Genomic DNA, 10,453 nt, shown 5'->3' on the forward strand with positions numbered 1-10,453 from the left:
CTGCTCTCAGCTCCTCCCTAAGGCTTCCCGTGCTGACACTGGGATACCGAGTTTCCTACATCTCTGCAGATCAAGGCTCTTCTCGCTTCCAGTCTTTTGTTTTCGTCCCCACTCGCCATTAACGCCTCGTTTGCGTTCTGGTTACCAGCGGGGGGAGGAGCAGTGCGGGGATGCGTTCTCTTGCCGGCACTGATCTGCTTTGGCTGGAGCAGATCACAGACTTGAATATTTTAACCCACTGCTCTTCTTTAAAATTTGTGCTGATTTTGGTCTTCCTTGTTTTGTGTTTCACAGTTCCACTATTTGTACCCTCAGTTCCGCTTCCATGTACCATTCCTAATTCCACTTCCATGCAGCACTGATGTTCGCACTTCCATACAGCACTAACATTCACACTTCTGTGCACTGTTAACAATTCCACCTCCGTATACCATTAACCATTACATTTCCATCTGCCATTTACATTTACACTTTCATTGCCATAAGCGTTTACCAATCACAAAGACAGTGACAATGACCAATACAGTTTATCCTCAAGACGCTTCCTCTCCCCCAAGTTATCAGTGGGAAATGAGCATTCCCGTTCACCTGATTCCCGCAGTGAAAATCCCACCCGATGGCGGCGGCCGGGCAGCCGATGGCATGGTGGGCTGATCTGCAGAGCAACCAGCTGCTCCCTCACCCTCAGGCAGACCGGGGCTGTCAGACTGCGATCTTCAGCGCTTCAAAGCGCTTTCTCCGAGTCTGCAGCTCCCCGAACGCTGTCTTATCGCCCGCAGCAGCAGCGTCCCACAGCTTCACCCCGACCCGCTCCCCTACTTCAGGGTCGTAAATGGTCTGATTTGCGATCGAGGAGTCACTCTTGGTAGCTCATAGCAGCACCTGCTGTGAAATGGCAGCGGGCTCCGTCTTTTCCCATTTTTTCAGAACAATCTGAAAAGTAACTCGGACGTTCTTTTGTTCGGAGCTCACATGAATCCCCATGGCAACGGTCCGGAGAAAGGCGCTCCGAGCTGTCGGGGCGATGAATCCTCAGGTTGTGGCGCTTCTCTCCGTCTGCCGTGCTTCTCTCCGCGTGTTTCTGCGGTCAGAAGAGTAGAACCAGTGAAAGAGCAGGGCTGGTGCATGCATTTCCGGACATTCATTTCCTAGCAGGTCTCCTCCCATTAGGCACTCAAAACCTGAACCTTCTAAAATCCACAGTAGAAATATATGTATAGGAGACCTTTCTGAAGCATTGCAGTGGCTGCATGTCCCTGAGTCTCCTCCGCACTTGAGATTGTAGGCAGGAGAAACATTGCAGATATGCCCAACAATATCAGCTTACAAAAACCACTGGCCATCACAGCTTCAAACACAGCTGGAGTGGTGTTAGAAGAGATGTTTTCTAAAAGGATCTGGCGACTGTAATTAAAAATACAGCCTGGGATGTAACCTGGCAAAACAGACTAGATGTCCAGTTTGTAACTGTGCTTCAATTAGATGGGCTTTGAAAGCTATGTACTCCATCCCCTGAACCTCCTACTCTGCTCAGTGCTGCAGATACAGCTGTGCATTTTACTCCTCGGTTGGACTCCGCAATAAAAAAAGAAATGCTGTTAGACTGGCTTTTCAGAAATGGAATGTGGCTTGAATTGAGAAGCAAAGTCTATTTGGTTCCACACTAAGGCTGGTTGATCTCACTGCCCCTGAAGTCACACTCGTGTCTCTGAGAACCAATCTCCATATTTCAGTGGCAGTACCAGCACGATTGCAATCAGGTGCTTGATTTCATTGCTCATGACAATTTGCTGTTCACGTGGCCCTATGAGAATAATTAGGCTCATCATAGTGAACACACAGGAAGGCCGTTTTTTATCTACACATCTTTTGACTCCTGAAATCCGAGCTGAGACACTGAATTTTAATGAATGTCATTGGAAATAACTGTGTGCACATGACTCCTCACAGCTCTTAGAAAAACAACACATTCAGGTTGTGTAATGTGAGGAAAAAATATAAATAACATTAATGAGAGCTTATTATCAGTAAAATATTCTATAGAGAAGCTTGAAAACAGTCTGTACTTAGCAGTACTGAAAATTACTTGGTTTTTAGTGCAGAATCTACTTCTTGAGTGAGAAGAATGACATTTTTGTTTTGCAAGTTTTCTGGTCTTACCAACATTCAGACTTCCCAAGGGCATTTGAAAACACTCTGAAATTTTTATCTGAGTGGCCGCTAGAAAACCAACCATTCCAGATATGGACAAAACTCTTGGATTTTGAGTTCTAGAGTAAGGATTTCTACCTTCTAATTCTTTTCTTGTAGATGCTTTCTATTGTTTCTCTTTGACTTTAATGTCAAAACCTCAGTGCTCACTCTCAGCTTTTGAGGTCCTGGGAATTAAATCAAGGAGCATAGAAGTGTCAGGTAGATTGGAAGAATTAGGTGACTCAAAACCAGATGTATTGCAGTTTGCATATTTGGAAAGGAATATGCCTGTATCTTTGATGGGAAAGATGGAAAGTGCCCCAGCGCACAGTAACCATGGGTAGTTACAGCTTTTGCCTGGGTGGTAACAACTGTGGGATTCTATTTATTTGACATAGGTGAAAATAATTCCTCCCAGCTGAAGACATGTTTGAACACACATCTTGGGTGAGGATGTCATCACAGAATCACAGAATGGTGATTCTGTGGGTTGCAAAGGAGCACAGCGCTCATCCAGTTCCAACCCCCTGCTGTGTGCAGGCTGCCAACCAGCAGCCCAGGCTACCCAGAGCCACATCCAGCCTGGCCTTGGATGCCTGCAGGGATGGGGCATCCACAGCCTCCTTGAGCAACCTGTTCCAGTGCCTCACCACCCTCTGACGAAAAACTTCCTCCTAATATCAACCTAAACTTCCCCTGTCTCAGTTTAAATCCATTCCCCCTTATCCTATTACTATCCACCCTCATAAACAGCTGTTCCCCCAGTTCCCCCTACCTTTCTTCACAAGAGAAGTGCTCCAGCCCTCTGATCATCTTAGTGGCCTTCCTCTGGACTCATTATGTTTGCAGCAACTGAAAAAAATGACACACAAGGCCTTACTCTAACTTCCTCTTCCTCCAGAGAGTGGATAACGTACAGCTGAAATAAGCAAGCAGCAGCATGCTTTGACTGGTGACTGTCCCTTTTGTCTGTTAAGGGAGATAAAAATAACTTGAAAATATTTGAGCTAACACATTTGAGCTGTGATGTTTTCCTAAAAATCAAGCATCAAAGTAGGATTTGCTGTGAGAAAGCTGCAGCTAAGGAAACTATTTCGGGGTTTTTTATGGAGACCAAATAGGGGTCTTTATCATGCAGCTTATTTTTGTTATCAGAAGAGACATTATTATAACCAGAGCTTTCAGACTGATACACAAGCCTTTCCTGTAGCACCTCAGCTCCTAGCCATGCTTGCAAAGGCAGTATTTGTGCATCCTGTAGGTATCTTTTCTGTGCAGGGTTGAGAGATCTGGTTCCCAGGCTGGGCAGGTGAGAGCTGGGAATTCAGCACACTGACCAGGTTGTGCAGCAGAGCCCCGCTCTCACCCAGCAAGGATTTTGCAGCTTCTGCCACAGATGCCAGCTTGCCCTCCTTGATCCCTTCAAAGGTCCAGCTTGACTCCCAGCTGACTCAAAAATTCTCCTTTCACCTCCTGGCTTTTCAAGAACCTGTTTATTTATCAGCTGGTTCACTTGAGAGTTTCTGTGTACTTTGCTCTGACCAAGGCTGAAAATTCACGCAGCGTTTCTCCTTTGATTGTTTTGGTGAATCAGAATGTATGCTTAGTGTGCGAGTCTTGCAGCCCCAGCTGTGACTTCTGGATGTCATGTAGATGTGCTATGGTAGTAATGCACACTGCCATAATGAAATATTAGATCAGTGCTTGTGGCTCATTGCTTACAAGGAGGGGACTTACTGAAAGGAAAGAGGAGATCGGATGAAGTGGAAATCGAGATGGAGAAATAATTAAAACATTTTTTTTAGAAGGAGCCGCTCAGGCTGTGATGAAGACCACAGGATCCAGTGGATATGCTGTTCATATGAAAGTACAGCATTTCTTTTTGCTAGCCCCAAGGAGACGCACACATGTAGAAGTGTCAGGAAATGACAAGAACAGAATTTATTCTGGGGATGGAACTCAGCAAATTAAATTCAGTGCACCTCCAAAAGCAATTTAGACTGATCCAGATGCTGAAGAACTAAGATGCACATTCATTGTAGCATGTTGTTAGTTAATGGTGTTGATTTGACTCCATTGGCAATTTTGGCAGCCTTTGTCCTTATGAACAACCAACTGAAGGTAGTTCCTACATCACTTTTGTTTTGGGAAATAAAATGCCTTCTGGTAAAGCTAGGTGCTTTTTACCCTGTTAGGAAGATAGGAGCAAGGGAGAAATGATAACCAGGCAGGTGCTGCAACTAAAGCTCAGCCTGCCTTTTCATTTCATTCACATTTGATACCAGTTTTTAATCCAGTGACACAGTTGCAACTATCCAGGCAAAATCATCTATCTGTCCTTGAGAAGTCCTTTAAACTACAGCTGTACTCCAGAGCCTTCTGCTGCACACAGTTTGCCTGGTATCATGAGTGGCTTCTGCAGTGGTCCAACACCACCAGCACACAACCAACCTGACACTGGTTGAGTAGAGCTTCAGACCATTTCCAAGCCACTCTTCACTTTTGTTTGTACACTTTCCTAACGCTGTTCCCCTACGTTAATAAATGTCACAATCAGGCTTGCAGTGCCTGAGCCATTGCCCCTAGCAGGAATGTGAAACACAATCAGCTCCACAGAAAGATCCATGCAAGGCTAGAGTATCTGCATATCTGAAAACCTTTTGTTGATGCTCTGCACTGACCTCTGACTGCCTGTAAGACCATGCAGGTGAACTTCCAGCTAAAATGCCAGTCTTAAAAGGAATGACATTTTGGGACCAAAAGGAGCAAATGTTGCTGGAGAGGCATGCTGTGACACAGCTGGACACTGACAAAACCAGCCATGATGAGGAACGGAGGGGATGGCTGAAATACAGCAGGCACACTCACTGTGATGAGAGATGGCTCAGATGAGGCTGGGAGATGGACATGGGGGACAGATCACTCACCGCAGCCTGCTCTGTTGGCTCATCTGGCTCAGCAGGGATGGCCTCCTTTCCCACAACAGCAGCAGCAGGGGTTTCCTTGACCTTGACTTCCCCAGGTGGAGCTTCTTCAGCCTCAGTCTTTTGTTTCACTGATTTCTAAGTAAACAGTGGAAAATTTGTTGAGGAGCACATGATGGTGGGCAGGGAAGAAGGGAATGGGAGCTCTGCCTGGCATTACAGTGCTGCTTCACTCCTAGCAGACTCAGTGCCAATGGCTTTGCCAGGAAGAGGACAGCCTTACATTACTAATGATCATCTACAGAGCATCTTCATTCTCAGTGTCCTGTACAGAAACTGAGTCAGTCCTACATCCCTCCCTTGCAAGGAAAGAGAGTGCTAGCTTCCTGAGTTATTGAAAGCAGCAGCAGAAATGGGGGAGAAGTACACAGTTTGCTCAGAAATGCTCTAGAAAGTGAGGGCAAAGTGAGGAGTGCCCCAAATTATGATTTCAAACAGGATTTTTTAAAATTATCCTCTATCCCCCTAATTCCACTAGTTCTCAGACAAAAAGATCCCTTCTCTGCTGAAAGTAAGAAACAAGTTTTCACATAGGCAAGTACTAACTGCATGAATTCTGACTTTGAACACCATAGAATCATAGAATGGCTTGAATTGGAAGGGACCTAAAGACCATTCAGTTCTAATTCCCCTGCTACAGGCCACCCATTAGATCAGGATGATCAGGACCAGAGGCACCCAGAGCTTCTCCAGGCAGCCTGTTTCAGTACCTCACCACCTTCTGAGTGAAAAAAAAGTCATCCCTAATTTCTTATAATGCTTATTTCATCCTGAGACCTCAATCACCTACAAAGCTTCCATTTATCGGCCTTGCTGCTTCTGCAATTCTTACCCTCTAAAATTCTGGCCTATGCTTATTCTTTAGGAAGTGTATCTAGTAAACATCACCAGTCCTGCAAGATGTTTGGTCCTGCAGCAAAACAGCTCCCAGCAAAAGTGCTATTTCTGCTGGGGACAAAGCCTTGCAAACACACACATGCTAAAGGAGAGAGCTGCAAGCTGTGCTCAGCATATTCCAGCTATAAAGACGGCTGACTCAGCCAGATTAAATAACCCCAGTAGATCAATTTGCCATGAACAAAGGATTGTTTACTTGTCCTAAACTGGCTCTCTGCACTTCTGAGCAGCCTTTTGCAGCACAGAAGTTCCTTCAGACAGTCACTGAGTACTTTGTTGCTCTACCAACAATTCTGAACCCACAGCACCTCAAAGCCCCTTCAAGAGCCCCCAGCTACTGCCCTGCGCCCTCCAGTTCTCCCTGCTGCCCCGTAAGAACCTCAGGATGCCAGCAGCACCTCATGCCTTAGGATGCCCGTTGGATTTCACAAGGATGCACTCATCTCCTGCATCGTGATCACTGGCAAAAATATCCAACAGCGCTGACCCGAGCCGGGGGCTCAGTAGTGACAAACCTGCTGCACTGCAGCGTGCACCCAGTGCCTCCGGTCCCGCTGCTGGGCACCGCTGGGCACAGCCCGGCTCCGTCTTCTCCGCGCCTCCCTGCACGGACCGATGGCCGCGCCCGGGATCCCCCCGAGCCTCCTCTTCTGCAGGCTGAGCCGCCCCAGCTCTCCCGGAATCCCACCCCAACCATTTCCCACGCGGTGCCGAGAAGGGGAGGGGATGCGAACAGCAATCCAAACAGCACAATAATCCGTGATCTGCCCATGCTTTACAAAACCGAGATTTTTCCCTGAAGCTACAAATAAACCCAGAACCAAGATGACAAAAGCTACACGTGCCTCTTCTTCATAGGTCTTCCAGGTTGCAGACTACAACCAAAGCAAAAGACAAGTCACACATAACAGAGTGTGGACACTTGGAACAGTCGGTGACTGTAAGCATCTAGTAAGTAGGTGGATAGGAGGAGGTTAATACTATTCCTGGTTTCCCTGTATTACAGGAAAACAGCTTTTCAGAAAGCTGGTACTAAGGGAGTTCAGTGTCTTCCAATCAGAGAGTTTTAAAACTCAGACGAGTTCAACAGAAAGATACTACCAAATCTCAGCATTAGCAGTACAGTGATAAAAAAATAAAAACCACCACCACCCATCAACACACAAAGCCAACCAAAACAAAAAACAAACCAACCAACCAACAATTCATATGCAAGCCTGTGACATACAACCCTTCTTACTCTCCTCTTTGAATAATCCATCAGTACCTGGATGTCCACACTATGGAAATGCTTGAAGAGAGGATCAGCAGATTCAGGAATACTTCTGTGCTTTTTGATAGTTTTCAAGCTAAACAAAATTTTCTTCCAGTAGTAGACGCTTCTTCCAATATATTCTTTCTGGTCGTAGGAGTTCAGGCTAATGCCCTGTTGAAGAAGAGAAATTCAAACCATCACAAAAAATTCAAATAAAATGCAATTCATACTTTTTCTTCCCTGATACAGTTGTTTTCTTGAGAAGTTTCAAGAATTTTTCTCTGACACTTGGGACGTATTTCAGAAGGTCTCTCTATAGACGCAGAAAGTAACATGGGGAGAAAATAACATTGCTTTTACCTGTGCTGTTAAGAGAGTAGTGAGGTAGCGTACTTGTCAGGCAAGGTAGTTACTCCAGTCATGCCATCAAAATTAGCAGCACTTCTCAATACTACATTCTCATATGATTTTATTTAGTCTGTTAAGTTTGCAAATTAGAGAAAAAACAGATGGTACTTATTTACAGATAATCTTAACTTACTGGTTTTTTGCAGGCTTCTTGCCCAGTGTATAATTAAGGCAGGCTGAAGGCCGTGTTTCTCCAGGGCTCGCACAGTACTCAATCCATGCTGTACAAGAAGCTTCAGTTTGGCTGCCGAGTCTGGTCTGAATATCAAAAGAAATATTCCTCAATTAGCATTCCCTCTTTTTCATTCAAGTTCACATGTCATTTGTTTGATGAACACAACAAGCAGCTTTAGTCCTAAGCTAGCTCTTCTTTACAAATGCAATATCAGAAACGTAAAGCCTGTTTTTAGAAAGTTCTTCACCATCTCACACCCCTACAGCAAAAAACCATTCAGAGGACGTCAAACAAAAGGAACTGGTTTCACACAACCCATGGCAATCAATTCAGAAGCCCTCTGGAAGTTTGGTTCCAATATTTCCAAACTGAAGAATTCTTACGTTGTTTTTTTCTGCATGAGAGTACACACAGCATCCCACCAGGATCTTTGCTTCTCAGTACAGTACTGTTCGCACAGCAGCAATGGTGAGAAAGGAGGATGATGCGTGCCACGCTGAGTATTAAACTTCTCTTGCAGTTCTAAGTTGGTAGTGAACACCATCCCAAGTAAAAAAATCTGTTTTGGTAAAAATAAACAAACAGAAGATATTAGGTACCAAAAAACCGGCATTTAAATGCATTTAAGAACTTGGGAAGCTTGCTTACTTCAAGGACCAACAGGCATATGGATTCAGGAGCATCTGTTTCCATTCTCAATGTCTCGTGGGGCAAGTGAAAAAGTTGTAATGATCGGCGCAGTGGGAATAACACTGACATAGAATTCCACTGCAAGCCAAGCCATGCAAGGTGCTGGAGACTACAGCTGTGCATCCAAACAGCGCCTGTGCAATAACAAGGGTTGTGAGAAGCTAGGGTCTGCGTCCGAGTTAGGAAGACCTGCATCTGATCAGAGCTGGGTTTCACTGCAAGAGGAGCGAGCTCTGAATATTTCTCCCATCAAAGCACTTCCCCACCAACCTCCTCCCACCTGCTCGCCTCTATCTAACAAGCTGGAACTAAGAATTTTCAAGTAAGATGTCGCTTTCTTCAAGTGATTTCCGCACCTGTTCACATTACACTAATAACTTCTGCAGAAGCAATAGCTACTTCATAGTAGTGCACAACCAAAGTACATTAACACTTGTCAATAGTTTTGACAAAGCAAAAAATAGAGATAACATCACACTTCTCTAACAAGGAAAATCTTTGGCCTACGAACAAGAAGCACAAACCGTTTTTTAAATTGTGCATTACGTATTTAAAGACATGATGAACAAACTTCTTCAGAGAGGCCATAGTAGCATAAACTTCTATTTTATACATAAAACAGATATATAGATATAAAACACATGTAAAGAGAAAGGGCCATAAGCCTTATTGCTTTGCACCCTGGTCGGCAGTTTTAGACTGATTAGTCTACATGTTTCTGACCACTAACAGCTAAGGAGGAGGCTACTAGCAATCTACTCTTGTTACGCTCAAATTCAAAGCCAGACTTCATCATCAAGTTAAGCTTAAAAAATGGGAAGATCTCATTAGTTCACAACTCATCCTGGAATTATTTCATTTTTATCCTCTAACCTGTGTTCACAGATTACACATAAATAAGTACAGGCTTCCTATCAGCACTTACCAGCGTACAATCACAAAAAGCTCAACAGGCAGCTTCAACTGGAAATGAATCAGAACAGACCAGAAGACAACAGTGTGGAAGCAGGAAATATGTGAGAAATTCTTCAGAACCTGGCATGACAATACTGCCTCTCAGCTGCAGCTGCAAGTGAAACTTCTTGCAAAGCACCCTCTCATTAGGGGAATGATGAAGAGCTATGACAGACACTGGTCTGTTGCTGCAAATGAAGCACTTGGAGAAGAACCTCTGATACAGAGTCACGTGTATGCAGAGTTTAAGTAGCATCTCTTACCAATATCATGTTCAGTAAGTTCTCCTTGCTCTGATGCCTGGGGACTGATCTCCCACATCATCTGTGCCGAGAAAAGATCTCTCTTTAGAAGGTCCACTCCCAGAGAGGCTTTCAAACAGTGTAAATAGACCACTTTTGTTTGCAAAAGATTCCACAGTCTCTTTCAAGAAGTCCTCCTTGCCGTGGCTTAAGTTCAGCAACATATGACCTAGAAAAACATAATGTCACATAAGAACACTCAACTTAAACAAGGACAACGTTTGATGCAGTGGGTTGTTCCTGCTGCTTTAGACTGGGAAGCAAGATTTCCCTTTATGATATTTGCAAATTTCTAACTTACACTCTCCCTATAATTAAATCACTCTTTTAGCATATGGGCTGACAGAAGTCCCAAGGCATTTATAAATCCAGTTCTCCAGTTACTGTGTATTTTTATTATAAGGGCACTGCAATTGTCTTCAAAATAAGTAGCTGTCAGTCTCATCTATTCAGGAACAATTCAGCCCAATGCCTGGTGTTTTCTTTGTTTTCATCTACAGCCCATAGGATAGTGAAGACTGAAAATGACTATTTCAGCTTTACCAAAAAAAGAAAAAAGCAGCAAGAAAGAAAAAAGCAGCAAGAAAGAAAAAAG

The 10,453-nt window shown here is 44.3% G+C and overlaps 1 pseudogene; it reads right to left on the reverse strand.

Moving 5' to 3' along the window:
• Nucleotides 1-3,004: 3,004 nt before the first annotated feature.
• LOC122192739 overlaps nt 3,005-10,453 on the reverse strand; it is a 12,783-nt pseudogene continuing 5,334 nt past the window's right edge.

This window comes from Lagopus leucura, unplaced genomic scaffold (assembly GCF_019238085.1).
Source record: "Lagopus leucura isolate 7727_CA_CO unplaced genomic scaffold, USGS_WTPT01 35308-0_obj-0_obj, whole genome shotgun sequence".
Taxonomy (NCBI): domain Eukaryota; kingdom Metazoa; phylum Chordata; class Aves; order Galliformes; family Phasianidae; genus Lagopus; species Lagopus leucura.